We start from the raw sequence: 19,114 nt of genomic DNA, 5'->3' as shown, positions 1-19,114 counted from the left end.
GATTTGCTTCTTCCTTAAAACAATTGTCATAATGGTTAGAGACATGAGAGAAATCAGAATGTCTCAATTTCTATTTTGCTTTTCATGTGAAAGAGAATAATCTTGAAAATATAAAATAGAACATATCAAAGGAATTGAAATGTCAACATATCAACAGGTGGAAAATCACAGGCATTTTAAATAAGCTTTACATTCTATTAGTAAAGAAACTTGGAAATATAATTTCTTTGAGCAATCTTTGAAGGATAATGAAAGACAAGAATAGGTATTAGGTGGCTGAGAGAGACAAACATCCCAATAGTCAAAAAATGAGAAAAGATATATTAGAGAAACTATACAATAATAAACTGTGGATGTCTGAGGGAAGCAAAATATTCAAATAATTTATTTAGGATTATTTAATGACATTTAATAAATAGTTTGTTAATACTTAAGGAAGGATCCTAGAAGCCAGAGTAGATTCCCTAAAAAAGTCATTCAGAATAAATTCCATTTTCTTTTTAAAAAGGGTGCAAAACTATTCCTTTACTAAAGTGCTATGTCTGTTCTTCACTGTGCAACTCAGTTGTTCCTACCAAGCTAGAAAATTGTGGATTATGGGTCCAGTGTTTGACAGAATACCTGTCTTTTGAGCTCCAACATAGCTATGTTTTAGGGATCCTCCCCAAAAAGTTAGCCAGAGAAAGATGAACTTTTTTTTTTTTGCCAATTCTTGAAAATGAAGACTACAAGAGGGTGACAATCTGTGCTGATTCAAAGAGAACACGAATGATACAAAGAATCCTTGAAAAGTAGGTTTGTATCAGGTGAATTGTATCCTCACTTATGAGGATACATAAATATCATTTATGTAAAACACTTAGAAAATCTCTTTTCTTATCCTTATGGATGATGTTGGGAAGTATAAATTGGATAATATTCTAAGTATCTGCTATAATGATGATATTCAATGAGCATTGGTAAATGTGTTAATATCAGTGTCAACCAGAAAAGAAGTCTCTTACAGTATATTTCAAAGTCCTTTGTCCTTGGCCCTGTCCTATTCAACATTTTTTACCGATGGCTTAGATTAAGACATAGAAAGAATGCTTATTAATATTGTAGACAACATAAAGCTAGGAGGGATAGATAATAAACTAGATTGCAGAATCATGTTTCAAAAAGATCTTGACAGGTTGGAAGAATGTACTAAAAGTAACTAGATGAGATTTAATTGGGATGAATGCAAAGTCCTGCACTTAGATAAAAAAAAATAGTTTAATAACATTGAAAGTGACAAAGATCTTGAATTGTTCATTATGTGCCAACAGCATAATGTAGCTGACAAAAAACCCCCAAACCCCAAACTTAAATAGTCTTAGGTCATATTAATAGGAGTAGATCAAGTGAGATCAAGACTATAGATAGTCCCACTGAATCCTGTGCAAGTCAGCTCACATATAATAGAAAGTGGCATTCCATTTTGTTCACAACATAATACAAATATAAACATTCTGGATTCTGTCCAAAAGAGAGCCACAAGGGTTATGGAGGGTTGGAAAACTAGTTCATGTGATGAGTGGTTGGGAATTGGTGCTATTTAGCCTGGTATGCCTTAATTTGGCAGTGATGGGAGCATGATAGTGGCCACTTTCAAATATTTTAAAGACTGTCTATATGGAAGGTAAATTCAACTTTTGTGTAATTCCTAAAGGCAGTTCTAGGGCAGGCAGATAGATCTTAGTTCATTCTAAAAAAGAACTTTCTAATAATCAGATATGTCAAAAATATAATGAGCTACTGTCTGAGACAGCAAGCTGTTCTCCATAAGAAACATTTCTGTAGAGTCTAGATATATCTCCAAAAGGCTATTTGTTGTACTAATGTCATGTATCTTGTCCTAGGGAACTTATCATCCTTGGCAATCTCTTTCTAAAACAAAATTAGGAGGATCTGAGAAATTTTCAGTTCAGAAATGTTGCATCAGGAAAATCTGATCTTCAGATTTTTTTTTTTTTTTTACTGGTGTGTGTGTGTGTGTGTGTGTGTGTGTGTGTGTGTGTGTACAGGCAGGTGCTCCTGGACCAAGGACTCCACTCTACTTGCCTGCCTCAGAAATAATGCTGAATGTCCAGCCAGGTATCCCAGTACATGTACTGATTCTCTATACAGTGGCTGAATCACTTTTTAGCCAAGCAATAACTCGGCAGATGTACTCTCCTTGAACTCTCCAAGGATTCAATGCATTCTCCCTACAGATCATAGGATCATAGCTTTGAAGGTGAAAGGGGACTCAGAGGTCATTTAATCAAACCTCCTTCTTCTGCAGAAAAAGAAATTGGGACTTAATAAGGTTAAGTGACTTGGTAGTAAGTAGCAGAGATGAGTGCAATCTGGTTTAAACCTGTTTCCTCTGATTCCAGACGCATTGCTCTTTCTACTGAACCATTCTGATGTTAGTTTTCAATCTATGTTCCTATATCCAGTTCTTTAAGCAATATCACCATGGGCTTATTCTCTTATGATTCACAAATCAACTAGACATTACTCTTTTTCATATTTCCTCAATTACTCCTCCTTGTCTAGACCCCAAAGACATATTGAGCTTGCCACCAGAAAAGTGAAGTTGTCATGTAATCATTTTATTTTTTTTCCATGTAATCATTTTAAATATATCCCTGAAAACTCCAATCAGCTGCCTTGCAGCAATAAATCTTAATATTGTGGAGAAAATTCATGTATTAGGTGGGAGATACAATTAGATGACATCTGAGATATCTTTTATGTTTAAAGAACTCTATGATTCTCAAAATTTCTATCAAAGACATATGTTCTGGACTGATAATGATCTTAAACTATCATATTTTATTTCTCTTCTCTTTCTAATTTGAAGAATTGTTTTCCATATTTTTCCTTTGTTTTCACAAAGATTAAGCAATGACTAAAACCCATCAGGCTTTAATAGTCCTTTCTAGCAGAGATATTGATTATAAATTCAACATAGCAAGAATTAAGCTCAATTTAAAGGAAAACTCGAACTACTTCCTGGGCAGTTGGTTGGAGAAACATTTTTTCACCATCTTGGAGTATGGCTTTTGTTTTTCTTTTATCATGACCTTATTATCTTTACTTTTCTGGTGTGATAGGAAGGATGGGAAATTCATTGATTTCAGATTTTCATCATTTTTCTGCCAAGTACACAGAATAAGACCATACTATTTTTTTTTAAATTAGAAATATACCAATAGCCTGTTAAGAGTTTAGTCTTAATAGATAACTACTGAAAAAGAGAAAACCCAACTCATGGCTTGTAGTGCTGGAGAGAAATCTCCATCCCCCATCTTTAATCTGAGAAGCCAGAAGTGTGTTGTTGATATTTGATGTGCTAAGACATTGACAAAAAATTATGAGTTTGGGTTGGAAGCCCCCTCACTCCAAATGGGGCTTTACTACTTTGTTAACAATCTAAAAGATCCCAAGTTGAAATAAGAAAGTATGTCCCTCTCAGCCTATAAAAAGTTTCTCCTCAAATGCTTAGAACTATTTTGGAGACAACTTGGGATTCTTTGATGTTGCTTAGTTTTTATTTTTTCCATTATTAATAATATCTCTCTTTTAATCCATTTCCTCACTGTCATTCCTTATCTTTCTCTTTAACTGACTGTTACACATAGAATCCTCACTTGCAACAAAGAAAAATATTTCAGTTAAAGCAACAGATGATGTTTAATAATGTTTTGCCCTCTGAACCCTAGTGGTTAGGCCTCCACCTTTCTATTGAGAGAACAGAGGTTTTTCATCATGGATTTTAAAAGAATAATAATATTCAGTATAATTTATGAGAGTTTAAATATATTTTATGTTGTTTTCATTTACATTATTGTAGTCACTCTGAATATTTTTCTTCTAGCCAGGAGAGGTTCCTACAAGTCTTCCCATGGTTATTTGAGTTCCTATTCCTAAAATTAATTGTCTGTTACTGGCACAATAGTATTCTTATATATTCACAAACCACAATTTGTACAGCCATTCTTCAGGCTATGGGTTCTCACTTTGCTTCTACTATTTTTTACTGCTACAAAGAGCTACTGTGGATATTTTACACATAAGTGTACATAAAAGGCCTTTCTTAGAGATATAATATTTTGAAATAAGGATGAACTAAGATCAATATTTAGGATAGTGTAAATAGTAACCAGAGGTTTAGTTTATCTGTTACTAAAAGTTAAAGGCGTTATAGAATCTGTGAGTCTGTGTCTCTAGTATCTGCATTTCTTGAGGTTATAGCATGGTATCTCACTCTTAATATTTGTTCTCATTTATTGTCATGCCAGATGTGTATGTCTTATTGTAAAAGTTGGATTCTCTAAAACCACCATTTCTAGGTGATGGGACCGAGCCATAATTTAGTAGCCTTAACAGGTAGGTATATGTACTGAGCAGTTGATGCTTGTTCATGGTCCATGGTTGATTGTTTGGGAGTGTGTCTCTCATCCCTCTCCTACCAATAAGCTGGTAGTCAAGAAGTATATGAGGTATGGGTGGAGTTGGGGTAAAGAGCTCATTTTGATACATGACCCCAGGCTAGTTTTGGTAGAGCATGGAAACTGGTTCAGAAGAGGGTACCATGGTGGTATAGAATAGCCCTCCATAGTTACTGAGCCTTCCAAAAACTAAGGACCCCAGATACAAGTCGAGTCAGAGAATGGAGAAGCCAAAATGATCAGCAGGAAAAGAACTGGACATTTTAGGTGGCTGGCAAAATCACTTCAGAGAAACTACCTAGGAGAAAAGAACATAGTTGAAAGGTGAGAGAGTTTCCATGGCTAGAGTAAGAAAATGCATAGAATGAACTGTGAATCATTGAATAACCAGGAAAAAAAGGATCTTTTATTCAGGAGCAAGAAGGAAAGGGCTTCCTTAGATCTAAGGCCCCTTATGTCCACTCATATGGCTACTACTCTAGTTTAGGCCCTTATCATCTCACACTAGATTATTGCAGGAACCTCCTAATGGGCTTCTCTACTGCAGGCCATCTTATAGTCAGTGAATCAACAATCATTTAGTAAATGCTTAATATATGACAGGCACTAAACGTTCAAACCCAGCCTTAGACACTTCCTAGCTGTGTGATTCTGGACAAGTCACTTAACCCTGTATGCCTCAGTTCCTCATGTATAAAATGAGCTGGAGAAGGAAAAGACAAATCACTTAGTAAAAAAATCCCCAAATAGAATCACGAGTCCTATGTGACTGAAAAATAACATACAAAGAAAGGTAAAGACATAGAAAGCAAGATTTCAGTTTAATCTTAAAGATTAAAGGTCTTTGATAAAGATGCTAAAGTGAATTTCATTATAGATGTGACAATATCTCCTCTACTCCCCTACTCAATAAACCCCAGTAACTCCTACTGCTTCTAGTTTCAAATAATAACTCCTCTGTTTAGTTTTTAAAAGTTTCACAACCTGAACTAGTCCCATTTCTTTAGTCTTATTATTTTCCCTCCTTATCTCTGAGATTCAGATAAAATGACTTTCTCTCTCTCCCTATTACATGGTACTCTGTATCCTAACTCTATACCTTTGAACTGATTGTCAATTCTATCTAATAAAATTTCTCTTTCTTCAACATGTAGCTCATGCATCATCTTGTACATGAAGCCTTTCCTTATTCTTGCAAGTGCTTGTATCCCCAGGCCCACCTAAACAACCTTGTACTTATCTATTTTGTGCTTGTTATTTCTCTGTTTCTAGTTATTTATATTTGATATTTGTAATCTGTATATTGATTTGTATTTGTTCTCTTTTTGTTTATACTGTATGTATTTAAATATGTACTCCATATGTCTTTCTGCTTCTCTTTCTTATTATAGAGATTGTTCTCTTTTCTGCACTTCTATCCCCAATCCCTAGCAAAGTGCCTGAAAAGTAGTCAATGTTTAATACATGCTTATTGATTGATTAATAAATACATTAAATTCTGTTATAAGTCAAGAGTCTAGGAGAAGGAATCATCCAAGGGGTGAGGCTGACAGGAAGGAGTAATTCCAGGGCCTTGGACATTTGATTTTAAGAATCAGGGAAATAGATTCTAGAAGTCTATATTCTAGTTTTGGCATTCTAGTCTCTAGATTAATATCTAAAGTTTCCAATAGACTTCATTGATTTTCCCCCTTTGTTTTAAAGACAGAAACAGCATTTTACTTGATCATTTCTCCTAAATTCACGGAATCAAGACGGAAGGGAGTTCCCAGGATAAACCAGAGTTTTTTTAGAAGCCAGTCAAAAACAACTCTACATTTCAATTTCTTTACTACAGAAATTAGAATGGCTTTCAGAGGGCATGTAGATAACACAGAGAATTCATGTAGTGCTTTTCCTTGGAGTTAAAGTTCTCCCCCAAAATCTTTTTAAACTTCCCAACAATTAGAAGTATCCTGCTCTCAAAAACAGTACATGCCCCTTTTTCTTGTATTAAAGTATGCTTGTGTATATATGTATGTATATATTCATATATATCATTTCTGTCTCTTTGGAGTTGCTTGAATTTATCTATGAAGTCCAAAGTGAAGATTTGTCTCTTCTCTACCTAAGTTGAATGATATTATTTATTTGTTTATGTATTTATATATTTTCAGGTTATAGACTTTTATTAAAGCTTTTTATTTTTCAAAACATATGCATGGATAGTTCTTCAACATTAATCCTTTCAAAACCTTGTGTTCCAATTTCCCCTCTTTTTCTTGCACCCCTTCCCCTAGATGGCAAGTAGTCTAACATCTGTTGAACATGGTAGAAGTATATATTAAATCTATTATATGCATATATATTTATACAATTATCTTGCTACACAAGAAAAATCACATTAAACCAGAAAAAATGAGAAAGAAAATAAGATCAAGTAAACAACAGCAAAAAGAGTGAAAATGCTATGTTGTGAACCACTCACTTCCCACAGTCCTGTCTCTTTTTGTGTAGATGGCTCTCTTCATCACAAGACCATTGGAATTGGTCTGAATCATCTCATTGTTGAAGAGAGCCATGTCCATCAGAATTGATCATCGTATAATCTGAATGACATTATTTATTATGATTGGATAAATCATAGAAAAACCCAGTCTGAAAGTTGTAGCACTTCATTTATCCTTTAATGCACATACACAGAATAATTACATAATAAGCAATAGATCAGTGACAGTATTTCAAATGACACATTTAATTAATTCTAGGATTTTGCAGTATAAAGTGAGACTGATTAAAAACTGTAAGTCAAATGTATATAGGATATGTTTTATATGTTAAAAGTATTTGCATTTTTTAAAAAAAAATGCAGCCATAAACACTTCTACTTGTAATTTATCTTATTTTTTTAGAAGTGCAAGATTGGCAGTTAGGAAGAGAATCCTAGTGCCTCCAGAAGAAACTGTGTTTAACTACATTCAAAACTTCCTATAAACTAACCCTGTTTCTATCTTTCTAGGATTCTTACATTAACTTCCCTCCCACATATTCCTCAAATACTCACTCATCCACTCATATCCTCAGTCCAGTGCACTCCCCTGGCTGTTTCCAGGAACTAGAGATACTTTATCTTGTTAATATTCTCTCTGAACATGCCCTAGAATATCCTTTCTCATCCATCCTGATTATTGACTTTCCTGGCTTTCTTCATTGTTTAGTCATTTTCAGTCATGTGACCTCTTAAAGAGTTTTCTTGGCAAAGATACTGGAGTCATTTACCATTTCCTTCTCTAATTTACAGATAAGGAAACTGAGGGCAACAGAGTTAAATAACTTGTCCAGAGTCATAGAGCTATCATCTGAGTTGAATTTGGGTTTTCCAAACTTTAGATATGGCATTCCATCCACTGTACTATCTAGCTTTCTGGCTTTCTTCAAGTCCCAAATAAAGTTCCACCTTTCTACAGGAAACCTTTCTTCTTAATTCCAATTCTTTCTAGTAATTTTTTTTTACTGTTTATCCTCTAAAATAATGTTGTGTGTGTGTATGTTTGTGTGTAGTCTTTTCCATTAGATTGTAAGCTCCTTAAGGGAATGATTGTCTTGCTACTTAGCATAGTGCCTGGTACATGGCAGGTCCTTCATAAATGATTACTGATTGATTTATAGTGTGACAAAGTGGAAAAATTGCCAGCTTCAGAGTCAAAGAATGAACTCTATGGCTTACTACCTCTGTGGCTATGAGCAAATCAATTAACCTCCTGATCTTCAGTTTCTTCATTTGTAAAATTCAAGAGAGTTAGGTAGAAGGGCCTTTTCAGTTCAATAAACTATGATATCTTGGAACTGTACCTTGTACCTTTAAACTTTTGTTGCTCCAAATATGAAACCAGTCCTGTGAATGACTAATGTCACCCTAGAAGATATGATGTGATCTACCTCAAAGAAGCTTCAGACTTTGCATTGAAATAGATAATATAAAGTCAAGATTAGTAAAATGAATATTTTACAGGGTGATGGGGGGAGCAATGATATTTGATGTGATTTAAATTCTGTGTAATGGAGAATTTAATATAAACTCATGAAATTAATCAAGTAGCAAAATAACTTGAATAACTTGCACTCTACCTTCATTCTCATAAAAGACTTACCTGATTTAATTGTAATTATTTTTTCAATATAGCTTTAAAAATGTGGTACAATTCTGAGGTACCTCTCATCAAATGTGAAGTCACTTCTTTATTTGGCTGAGGCATAACTGTATATAAAACATGTTTCTCCTAATTTCTACTTTGTCTTTCGAATATTATTTTTATTCCATTTTAGAACCCATTTTTCCACTGGCCTCTTACAAAATTGGCTCCCCATCTGGTCCCCCTGCCCTCCCTTTTTTCTTTTATTAGGAATGCTAGCTGAACTATGCAAACATTGCTATTTGCCATCAATGTTTTCTTTTAATACAAACCACATGAGAAATGTGGGGTTTTTGATCAGTAGAGATAAGGTGAACTTTAATTCTTGAAGATGTCTCTCACTCTGACTGACATCATCTATCTAGGGACATACCTTCAAATTAGCTTGCCCTGTCTGTTCAACCTTTACTGGTATTGAATGCATATCACAATTTCTTTGACCTTCAACTAATGATGGTTTTGGTCTATTTGGAGTCTGTCCAACATTTTAGTAATCTTTGGGGACCTTCAAAATGGGAAGAGTTATCATTATATGCAAAACATGTCTGGGGGATTGATAACCTTGGTTGTTTTACTCCTATACTCTTTATTGATTAAATGTTTGAGAATATTTTAAATTACATCACCTCTCTGCCTCCATTTCCTCAGCCATAAGTGGCAAATGATAGCTTCTTATCTCCCTAAGTGCTGCTTTGAAAAGAAATAAGAGAAACAATAGCACAATGAGATTCTTAGATGGAGGGTACTCTGTTGTTCATCTCATTATGATGATGTGATTTACACTGTCCGCCTCTAGAGAACTCCTTTGACTGGGAGTGTTGGAAGCTGGATGTCAATAGTGAAACCACATGAGTCAGAAAAGGACAGAATAGTTGGAAAAACATTGGGAAGCTGCATCATACTGAGGGAAAGTATTTATTTTTACTCATCCAGATGATTGACTTTATTTGTCATTTTTCATGAAGCTTTTTGGGTGACTTTTGTTCCCCTTCATTTTACTGTTTCTGAACCAGAATTTGTCTGATGAACTAATTCCTGGAAAAGGACTAGAATTCAGAGTTTCTTCCTCTTCTGCCTCAGCTGGTAGCACCGTGGATAGCACTGAACCTGAAGAAGCCAAATTCAAATCTAACCTCAGATACATATTATAGCCATATGACTCTGAGGAGACATTTCACCTCTATTTGCCTCAGTTTTCTTAACTCAACAATGGGGATAATAATAGCACTTGCTTCGCATAGTTGTTGAATGTGATCACATTCAACTAAGCAGCTCTTACTGAGGATTGGGCAAATAGTTAGTTGGACACTAGATTTTTTTCCCTATTAAGTAGGGATCCTAAAACCTATCATTTGTGAAGTAATTAAAAGAAAATTAAGGCTTTTTTTAAAATTGGCTTCCCAAATACTGATTCAGGAGTTAAGAGAACTATTGGACAAAGGTCCCATTCTGAGGGAGTTTACTGAATGATGATTAGAACCGACCAGATGCTAGGAATAATACACACTGGGGTGGAATATACCTGAATAGGAAATGAGTTTTAAATAGAAATCTTTATTGGATTTGGTTTTTCTGTCCCAAATATCACATTGTTCATAATTTCATATTTTTTTCTTCTGAAAATTGTGGTAAAGAGAAAGAAAAGGGTAATTGAGAGGGTCTGGATATAGTTAAAGAGTCACTAGGAATCATTAAATGGATGCTACAGCAGTGTACACAGCTCTAAACAGAAATCAGGTATGGAAGACTGTTGTACAATTTCAACCTGCAATTTTTCTCCATTGAACATAATCAAATAACTAACATTTCCTTGTCATTTATATGCATTCATCTCACATACATATATACACATCTACTACATATATATACACATTAATATATATGTGTATGTGTATATATGTGTATATATATATATATTTATGTTCAAGGAGTTTTCTCATAATTGGACATCTTAAGCAATGCATATGTCTTATTTGATAACCAGTTCCATGCTGATAAATTCATTATTGCTTCCATATACTTTTGATTGCTTATGGGTATTTGGAGGGAGCAGGACATCCTCTTTTCTAATTTTAGTGAATTTCAACTATTTACTCTCCCTTTCCCAACTTTGAAAGTCCCTAATGTTTCCTCTAATTATAAATCAGATTACCTAATGTTGTATTCTGGTTAATTGTTTCCTTTTAATTAATTGGTCTCATTTGATTAATCAGTTTTAAATGTACAAAATCTGTTTCCCCTATATTTGGGTCCAGACCTAAGCTGAGGAGTTCTGTCCTGATTTCTTGAGCAATTGGCGGATATTACTTAATAAAAAGCTATGCTCTAAAGATTGAACCTTTGTTTCCTCAGTCATTTCAACTTTCATGCACCATACCTGGAAATGGTCTTAGATGCTGCATTGTGGGAATACTGAGACTGGTTTTACTTAAATTCATCCAGAGTGCCCAGGGATAAGAATCAACTGCTTTTTAATTCTTGAATTGTGTCTTCCCTCCTCATTCCTTCCCCTGCATTAGACAGCAAAAACTTTATTATTCCATTTTCCATTGAGCCATGAATAAGAAATATTATAATTGAGCAAAAATATAAAAGTGCCTTCTTGAGTCCTTGAGTGGAACTTTAAACCTGAGATGCTAGGAAACATTGGTGTGGGATAACATCCTAAACACCTTTCATCATTACCAGTATCATGCCTTGGCTTAGATGGAGGTGGCATTTTGATTTCTTATTGCCTGTTTTGTGGATGGTTTAAAGCCTTTTCTCTGAACATAATTTTAGGGACTGACACTTCTCATGGTTAATGTTGAGGTGAAAGTAATTTCTTTTTCCTTCAATTTGAAAAATTGCTGTTCAGCCTTTCCTGAGTGACTGGCAAGGGCTGCTTCTCAAATACTGAAAATAGGTCCATTTTTTGGCTTCTCTGTGGAAAAAAAAAGTTTGACTGAAGGTACACTAAGTACTTATTGCCTGCCATTCATAATAGATGTACCATAACAAACTCTATAGAAAGAAAAGCTTTTAATAGAGAAATAAAAAAAGAAAAATGTACTGTGCATTTTTCTTTCCATTTAAACAAGATTAATATATACCACTTATTTCTCTGACATCATTCTAGAAAGAGCTGTTATACATAAGTGAATTGCACAGATAACAGAACTGTCACAGACACAGCATCAGGAGTTAGAAGTGACTTCATCTAATCCATAGGAACTTCCTCTACAACATCTTCAGCAACTAGTCATCTAGTATCACTTGAAGGCCTCTATTCAGATCTTCAAGAAATCCTTGAATCAAGCATTCCAAGCAACACATTTTTACTTTGGATTACTGTTAGGAAGTATATACTTTTGAACAAAAATTTGCCTTTCTACAAGGTCCTTATATATTTCTTAGTTTTGACCTCTTGGGGAAATTGAACCAATTACATCATTAGATTGTATGCTCCTTAAGGGCAAGGATGTTTTTGGTTAGTTTGTTTTTGGGGAGGCTATCTTTCTTTGTACCTCAGAGTTTAACATAGTGACTGGTGCATAACAAATGATTTATGTTATGCCTAATCCATCTTTCACATTATATCCATTCAAATACTTGAAGACCACTATGGTGTTCCCCAATTATCTTTGTTAAATTATTTAAATATCCTTAGTAATCTTAAGGAATGATTTCTATACTTCCCACAGTAAATGAATAGAAAGTAATGGAGAGAAAATTAGCATTTATTAAGTTTTTTCCTCCTACTTTGTGTCAGCCACTATTGTAAACTCTGGGGATACAGGGAAATTAAGGTAGTTCCTCTTATCAAGGATCATATATTAATAAAAATTGAGTAATTTTGCTATCTTTTGTTCTTCCCATCTACCTTGAATATTCCTATTTATTTTTCCCCTACACTCCAATACGGTTTGAAAACATTTTTGATTTCCTAGGCATTCATTACTAACCTCAGCTTTTTCTAAGCTTTAGCCCTTCTGTTCTTACAAGGATTGTCCCAATTTTTGTATTCACCCTCATTTTCCTTTACTTTCATCTCAAAAATATCTATATTAAATTTAATTTGCCTAATAAGTTCCCTCTGCATTCACATCAGTGTTTTTAGAGAACTGTGTATTTGCTATTAGAATTTCCTTCTAAAGACTTTCCCCTTTGCATTCAAGATCAAATAGTCCTCCTTAACCTTTTTTCTGAACTTTATGAAATATATTGTTCCGAAAGACAGGCTCTAAGTTGGGCTCTGTGAACTCCCCTCCTCCCTCTGCCTTTGATTATGTAGTTTAAGCTAGAGGGCTCACTTTCCTTGAGAATCTCATCTGAAGTATAACCCTCCTAATTCTTGCAATCATTTGCAAAACAGAGTTTTCCCTCTCTTTTTCTTATGAGACCTTTGGAAAATTGAAATAATCATCAAGAATTTATCACGTACTCCGTTTTAAGCAGAAGAGCTCCAGCAGACGGCTGAATAGTTGAAGTCTCTTTACTCTCTTCCTCATCCTCTTCCTTTTCTTCCTGTTGTTATTATTCCTTTTCTCCTTCTTCCTCTTTTCCTCTTCTTCCTCCTCCTCCTCGTCCTCCTCACCCTTCTCCTCCTTTTTTTATCGGTAGTGTGTGTGTCCACCACAATTTTGCTTTTTTTCCTCAGTTAATTGATTTTCACCCAAATTTTTTCCACTATGCTTCCCAGTTCTTGTTTCTTAGTAATCTTTGCATGAATAAATATATCCTCAGTATACCTTAAATATACAATACTAATGCTCTATCTCTTTTTATCTAATCTGTTCTTTTGGAATAAGGTATACCTGTCTATTGCTATATTCTAAACATTCATCTCATTCCCCCAAAATTCAGTGGTATCTATGAAGTAAAAGTTATCTCCTTGAGATAGGTATTGTGGAGAGAGTCAGGACTCTCTCTTGATTTAGAGTCAAGAAATTCTGATTTCAAATACTGTTTCAATCACTTAAAAGCGGTGGGATTTTAGGCAAGTCATTATAATCTCTTAGCCTCAGTTTCTCCATCTGCAGAATAAAGGGTTTGATGGCCTTTAAGTTCACTTCTGGCTCTAAATCTTTGGTCTTTGCATTGAGAAATTTAGTTTATCTTATATCTCAAACTTTGTTTATAGACATATACACAGAATTTTCTTGTTGTCTTATGAATTAGTAGTTCATTCAACCCATATTTTCTTCTATTCAATGTCATTTGTTCTCAGTGGTATTTTGAATGGTGGATATAAATGGGAAATTTCTTGCTTTTTATTTTCTACTTTTTTAAGAGGTTTGAAAGTCTCCAGGCAAATGTATTTATATCAGCCTTCATTAGGAATACTCCATTTCTGGCCAAGAGCTCATTATTGCTGTATTTTGAGCTTTGGTCTAGACTTCTTTAACTAGTTTTTACTGATATATTTTGTTCTTAAGTTGCCTAGATCTCCACTTGTATCCTTTCCCTTCCTCCTCCCACAGAATAATTCCATAACAAATTTTTTTTAAAAAAGAGAAAAATATCAGCAAAATTGATTCATACAAAACTTTGAGGTTCTATACGATATTCCACATTCATGGAAACCCTGCCTCTGCAATGGTGAGCCATATGTTTTCTCATATTTCTTCTTTGGGACCAAGTCTGTTCTTGAATGCCAGGGGGTATGGTAAATGATGATGGAGATGATGCTGGGTATGGATTCAGAAAGGCTAAAATTCACAGACAACTTTGGACAGTAAGCTGTGTGATGCTAGAAAAGTCTCTGTTTAAATTTTCTCAAATGTAAAATGGGTATTATAATAATAACATGTACTTCATAGGAGGAGTTGTGAAGATCAGAATAGGTAAAATGTTTGTAAAGCACATAATAAATACTAAATAAATTATGGTTTCCCTTTATTACTTAATAATTTTGTGACATTGAAATCTGATTATGTTTGTATTTTATTTTATGCATCTGAGAAATTTATTCTGAGAATTGATCTATAAGATTCACTAAGAAGTCTATGATGCAAAAATATAGACTTACACTCTATTTTAAAATAATAATAGCTTTTAATTTTTCAAAATACATGCAAAGATAGATTTCAACATTAACCCTTATAAAACTTTGTATTCCAAATTTTTCAGGATCTATACTCTTAAATAAAATACCACATTCCCAGGTTATCATTTCAAGCCCTTTAAAATTTGTTTTTTTAGTGTTTTTTCTATATTTTATATTAATCTCTTTCATGTATCCTATGCTCCACCTAAACATATTACTAAATTCAACTTCCCTTTTACCACCTCTGGACTTTTGCCTAGGTTATCTCTTCCTTCTCGATCTTTCCTCCTAAAATCTGTAGTTTCCTTAAATGTTCATTTCAGGCATCACTTCTTAAAAGAAGCCTTTGCTCTCCCTGCCCCCATACCAACTCCTTAGTTTAATTCTTAATTCTCAAATTATCTTGAATTTACTTATCTGTTTACATTTTATAAGTCCTAATAGAATGTAAACTCCTTAAGGTTAGGGACTGCTTTTTTTTTTTTTTCTTGGCATCCTAAGTATTTTGTATAATACCTTCCATTTAGAAGGAGTTGGTAGTGAAGTTGAAGCCTCCCTTCCTCCCTCAACAAAGTTCCTCTCAGGGTCCTATCCCCCTTGGAGATGTCCTGGTTTATGTGGGAGGGTCTGCTCCACCCTGAATCACATAATGAAGACAAATTATTAAATAGAGTTATTTTTTTTTAATGATTTCTTTCCCTCCCCAAAGAGGTCAGCTGCCATCTGCTGAGAGCTGGTTACAATGTTTATAGCAGGAGAGTAAATAGTGAAGAAGCTGTTCAAAGATGACTTATAATGCTAGGATATGTTCTGAACATTAGGCTGTAGTGCCAAACCATATGACTTTGGCTGATTGTGGCATGAGTAAGGTATCTCAGGGATGTTAAAGGGGATAATTAGATCTTTAATATCATTGTTGTGCAAAGTCTGTGTTACAATGACCCTGGAGTAAAATATGTTTGATTCTTTGCTTTTCTAAGGTAAATTCGACAGATAAGCAATGAAGTTCAAAAAATAAGAATTTAATTGAACACCTACTATGTGTCCAACAATACTATGAGTTGTGAGGATTATAAGAGAGTATAGAAATATAATACAGTCCCGAGCCTGACATTGAAAATCTCTTAAGTCTTATTTCAATATGACTTATCTGTCTGTCACTTAATCTTTGTTTGCCTTAGCTTTTTCACCTGTAAAAAAGGAATAATAATAGTACTTATTTCCCAGTGTTATTGTAAGAATCAAACAAGATAATATATGTAAAATGCTTAGCATGGTACCAAGCACATAGCAAGAGCTATGTAAATGTTAATTATTATTCTGGTTTGATTCCCCTTCACACTCTTTATGACAATCAGATCTCCCTGCTGGCTTCTCCTTGTCTACAACATTCCATTTCCCACCTCCATACCGTTATCACAAGATTCAGGATATCTGATGGGCATCCACTCAGTTTCCAGTTTCTGGCCACTACAAAAAGGGCTGCCACAAATATTTTTGCACTTGTGGGTCCCTTTCCCTCCTTTAAGGGATAGAAGCCCAGTAGAGACACTCCTGGATCAAAGAGCCTGCACAGTCTGATAACTTTTTGAGCAAAGTTCCAAATTACTCTCCAGTATGGTTGAATCTGTTCACAGTTCCACCAACAATGTATTAGTGGGGGATACATTTTCTAAATGGGAAATAATATAAGCAAAGAAAAGAGAGGGAAATGAACATGATTTTGCAGAAGAGTAAAAATGGCTAGTCTGACCTGATTAGGATAAAGAAATTGTGAAAAATGGAGCCAGAGTTTAAAGATCTCTGAAATTCAGGTTAGGATTTGATATGTTGGAAATGTGAGCATGATAACTAAGATCAGTCCTTTTAGTATAATTAGGAAGCAGCCATGGAAGCTGCCTTTATGGGCAGCCATCTTCCATTTCATTAACTATGGCAATGTAGTGAATTGTTATGTCTTTCAGCACCAGCTCTTGGCTTGAGATGATAAAATCAGAGAATCAGAGAATTTGAAATTTGGATGCCATCTCAGTGACCATCTGGTGCCACCCTTACATGAAAAGAATTTCCACTATAAGAGCCAATAAGTATTACTTCAGCCTCTGCTAGAAGACTTTCAAGAAAGGAGCACTCACCACTTCATTAGCCAGCCCACTGCACTTTTGGACAACTCTGATTATTGAGTTTATTTCTGACATCCAGCCCAAATTAGGCTCTTTGTTAGTTTCTATTCATTGCTCCAGGTTCTGTCTTCTGGGATCAAAGAAAGTCTAAATCTGATCTCACACGATAGCCTTTCAAATACTTGAAGACAGTTCTGCCTACTTTCTCTTCTCCAGACTAAACATGCACGGTCTCTTTAAATGATAAAATCTGCTGGATGATCAGATTCTATTCCTGGAGATGAAAAAAAAAAATACCAAGCCCACCTTCAGAGAAGTAGAATTTTTTTAAGGCAGACCAAGTGAGTAAATAAGCAGTCAACAAGTATTTATTTAGAACTTATTATGTGCCAAGCAGTGTGCTAAGTGCTAAGGAAACAAGCAAAAATGAAGCAGTCCCTATGCTCAAGGAACTCACATTGTTTTTTTAAAGTGTATTTATTGTTAATATACATTGCTTGGTGAATCATGTTGGGAGAGAAAAATCAGAGAAAAAGGGAAAAACCATGGGAGAAATTAAAAAAAAAAAACAGAAAAAAGAAATGAACATAGCACATGTTCATTTACATTCAGTCTCCTTAAATCTTTTTCTGAATGCAGATGACATTTTCTGTCCAATCTGTCTATTGGGATTGCTTTGGATAGAACTGCTGAGAGTCAAACCTTTCATAAATGATCACCGAAAATTCTTGCTGTTACTGTGTACAATATATTCCTGGTTCTGCTTCTTTCACTCAGCATCAGTTCATGTAAATATTTCCAGGCCTTTCTATGAATCATCTTGTTCATCATTTTTATTTTTAATAGAATAATAATATTCCATTACCTTCATGTACCACAGCTTGTTCAGTCATTCCCCAATTAATGGACATCCACTCCTTTTCCAATTTTTTGCTACCACAAAAAGAGCTGCTACAAATATTTTTGCACATGTGGGTACTTTTCCCTTCTTTATCATTTCCTTGGAATACAGACTCAATAATGGCACTGCTGGGTCAAAGGGTATGCACAGTATTATAGCTCTTGGGCATAGTTCCATATTGCTCTCCAGAATGGTTGGATCATTTTGCAATTCTACCAACAATGCAATGTGTTTTTCCCACATCCCTTTCAACTTTTATCTTAATCTTTTCCTGTCATTTTAGTTAGTCTGAGAGGTAGGAGGTGGTACCTCAGAGTTGTTTTAATTTGCATTTTTCTAATCAATAGTGATTTATAGCATTTTTCAGAAATACTGGCTGTAAAGATTTCCCCCCAGATTTGTACTTCCCTTTTAATCTTGTTTCTTTGTTGTTTTGTTTGTGCAAAACTTTTTAATTTAATGTAATCAAAGCTGTCCATTTTGCCGTTCATAATGTTCTCTAGTTCTTTGGTCATAAATTCTTCCCTTCTTCAAAGATCTGATAAGTAAATTATCCCTTGTTCTTCTAATTTGTTTATGGTATCATCTTTCATCCCCAAATCATGTATTTATTTGACCTTATTTTGGTACGAGATGTACGTCTATGCCGAGTTTCTGACATATTATTTTCCAGTTTTCTCAGAATTTTTTGTCAAATAACGAGTTCTTATTCCAAAAGCTGGAGTTTGAAGATTTTTATCAAATATAGATTGCTACAAGCTGTGATTATTGTGTCATGTATATCTGATCTTTCCATTGAAGAGAGCTCACAATCTAATGGGATATAAACAACTGGGTAAATACAAGATGGATGAAAAATTGTTGGAAAGTAATTTCTGGGGAGAAGGCTCACCACTTTGGAGAAGGGAGGACTGAGTTGAGGATTGAAGGAATCAAGAAGACTTCAAAGTAGAAGTGAGATTTGGCTTTGACTTTCAGAGTTAAAATTGAATTGCATAGCAGGGAGAGAATCTTACAGGATCTGTCACCTTGGCCTTTTTGTGAGATGAGATACATATACAAAACAGCATCATCCTGACCTTCAAGGAGTCATAGACTCATAGAAGAGATTTTGGATGTTGAGTTCAATATTCTCATTTTGGAAACTGAGGCTCTGAGAGGTAGATGATATGTCCAATGCTATACAGAGTAAAAATCAACCAGAGAGTTCTGACTAAATAGTGTTCTTTCCTTTACCCACACTGCCTCTCAGTTTCTCCCTTCAAGTTATATGCACAAAAACAATAGCCCTATAATGCTATTGTACTCACATTCCCTAGAAGCAAATAAGAAGGGAAATGCATTTGAAAATCCTACCCAAGTAACATTTTAGCTGCAAAGCCTTCTATCATGGGAGATAGTGTCTATTTTACTTTGCTATTAAGAAA

General features: G+C 34.5%; 1 protein-coding gene across 1 annotated transcript in view; it reads left to right on the top strand.

Annotated features, from left to right (window-relative positions):
* PLCXD3 (phosphatidylinositol specific phospholipase C X domain containing 3) overlaps positions 1-19,114 on the top strand; it is a 208,925-nt gene that overhangs the window by 12,511 nt on the left and 177,300 nt on the right. The window lies entirely within an intron of this gene.

The sequence above is a fragment of the Antechinus flavipes genome, chromosome 1, assembly GCF_016432865.1.
Source record: "Antechinus flavipes isolate AdamAnt ecotype Samford, QLD, Australia chromosome 1, AdamAnt_v2, whole genome shotgun sequence".
Lineage (NCBI taxonomy): Eukaryota > Metazoa > Chordata > Mammalia > Dasyuromorphia > Dasyuridae > Antechinus > Antechinus flavipes.
This window is presented reverse-complemented; position numbering and strand designations above follow the sequence as displayed.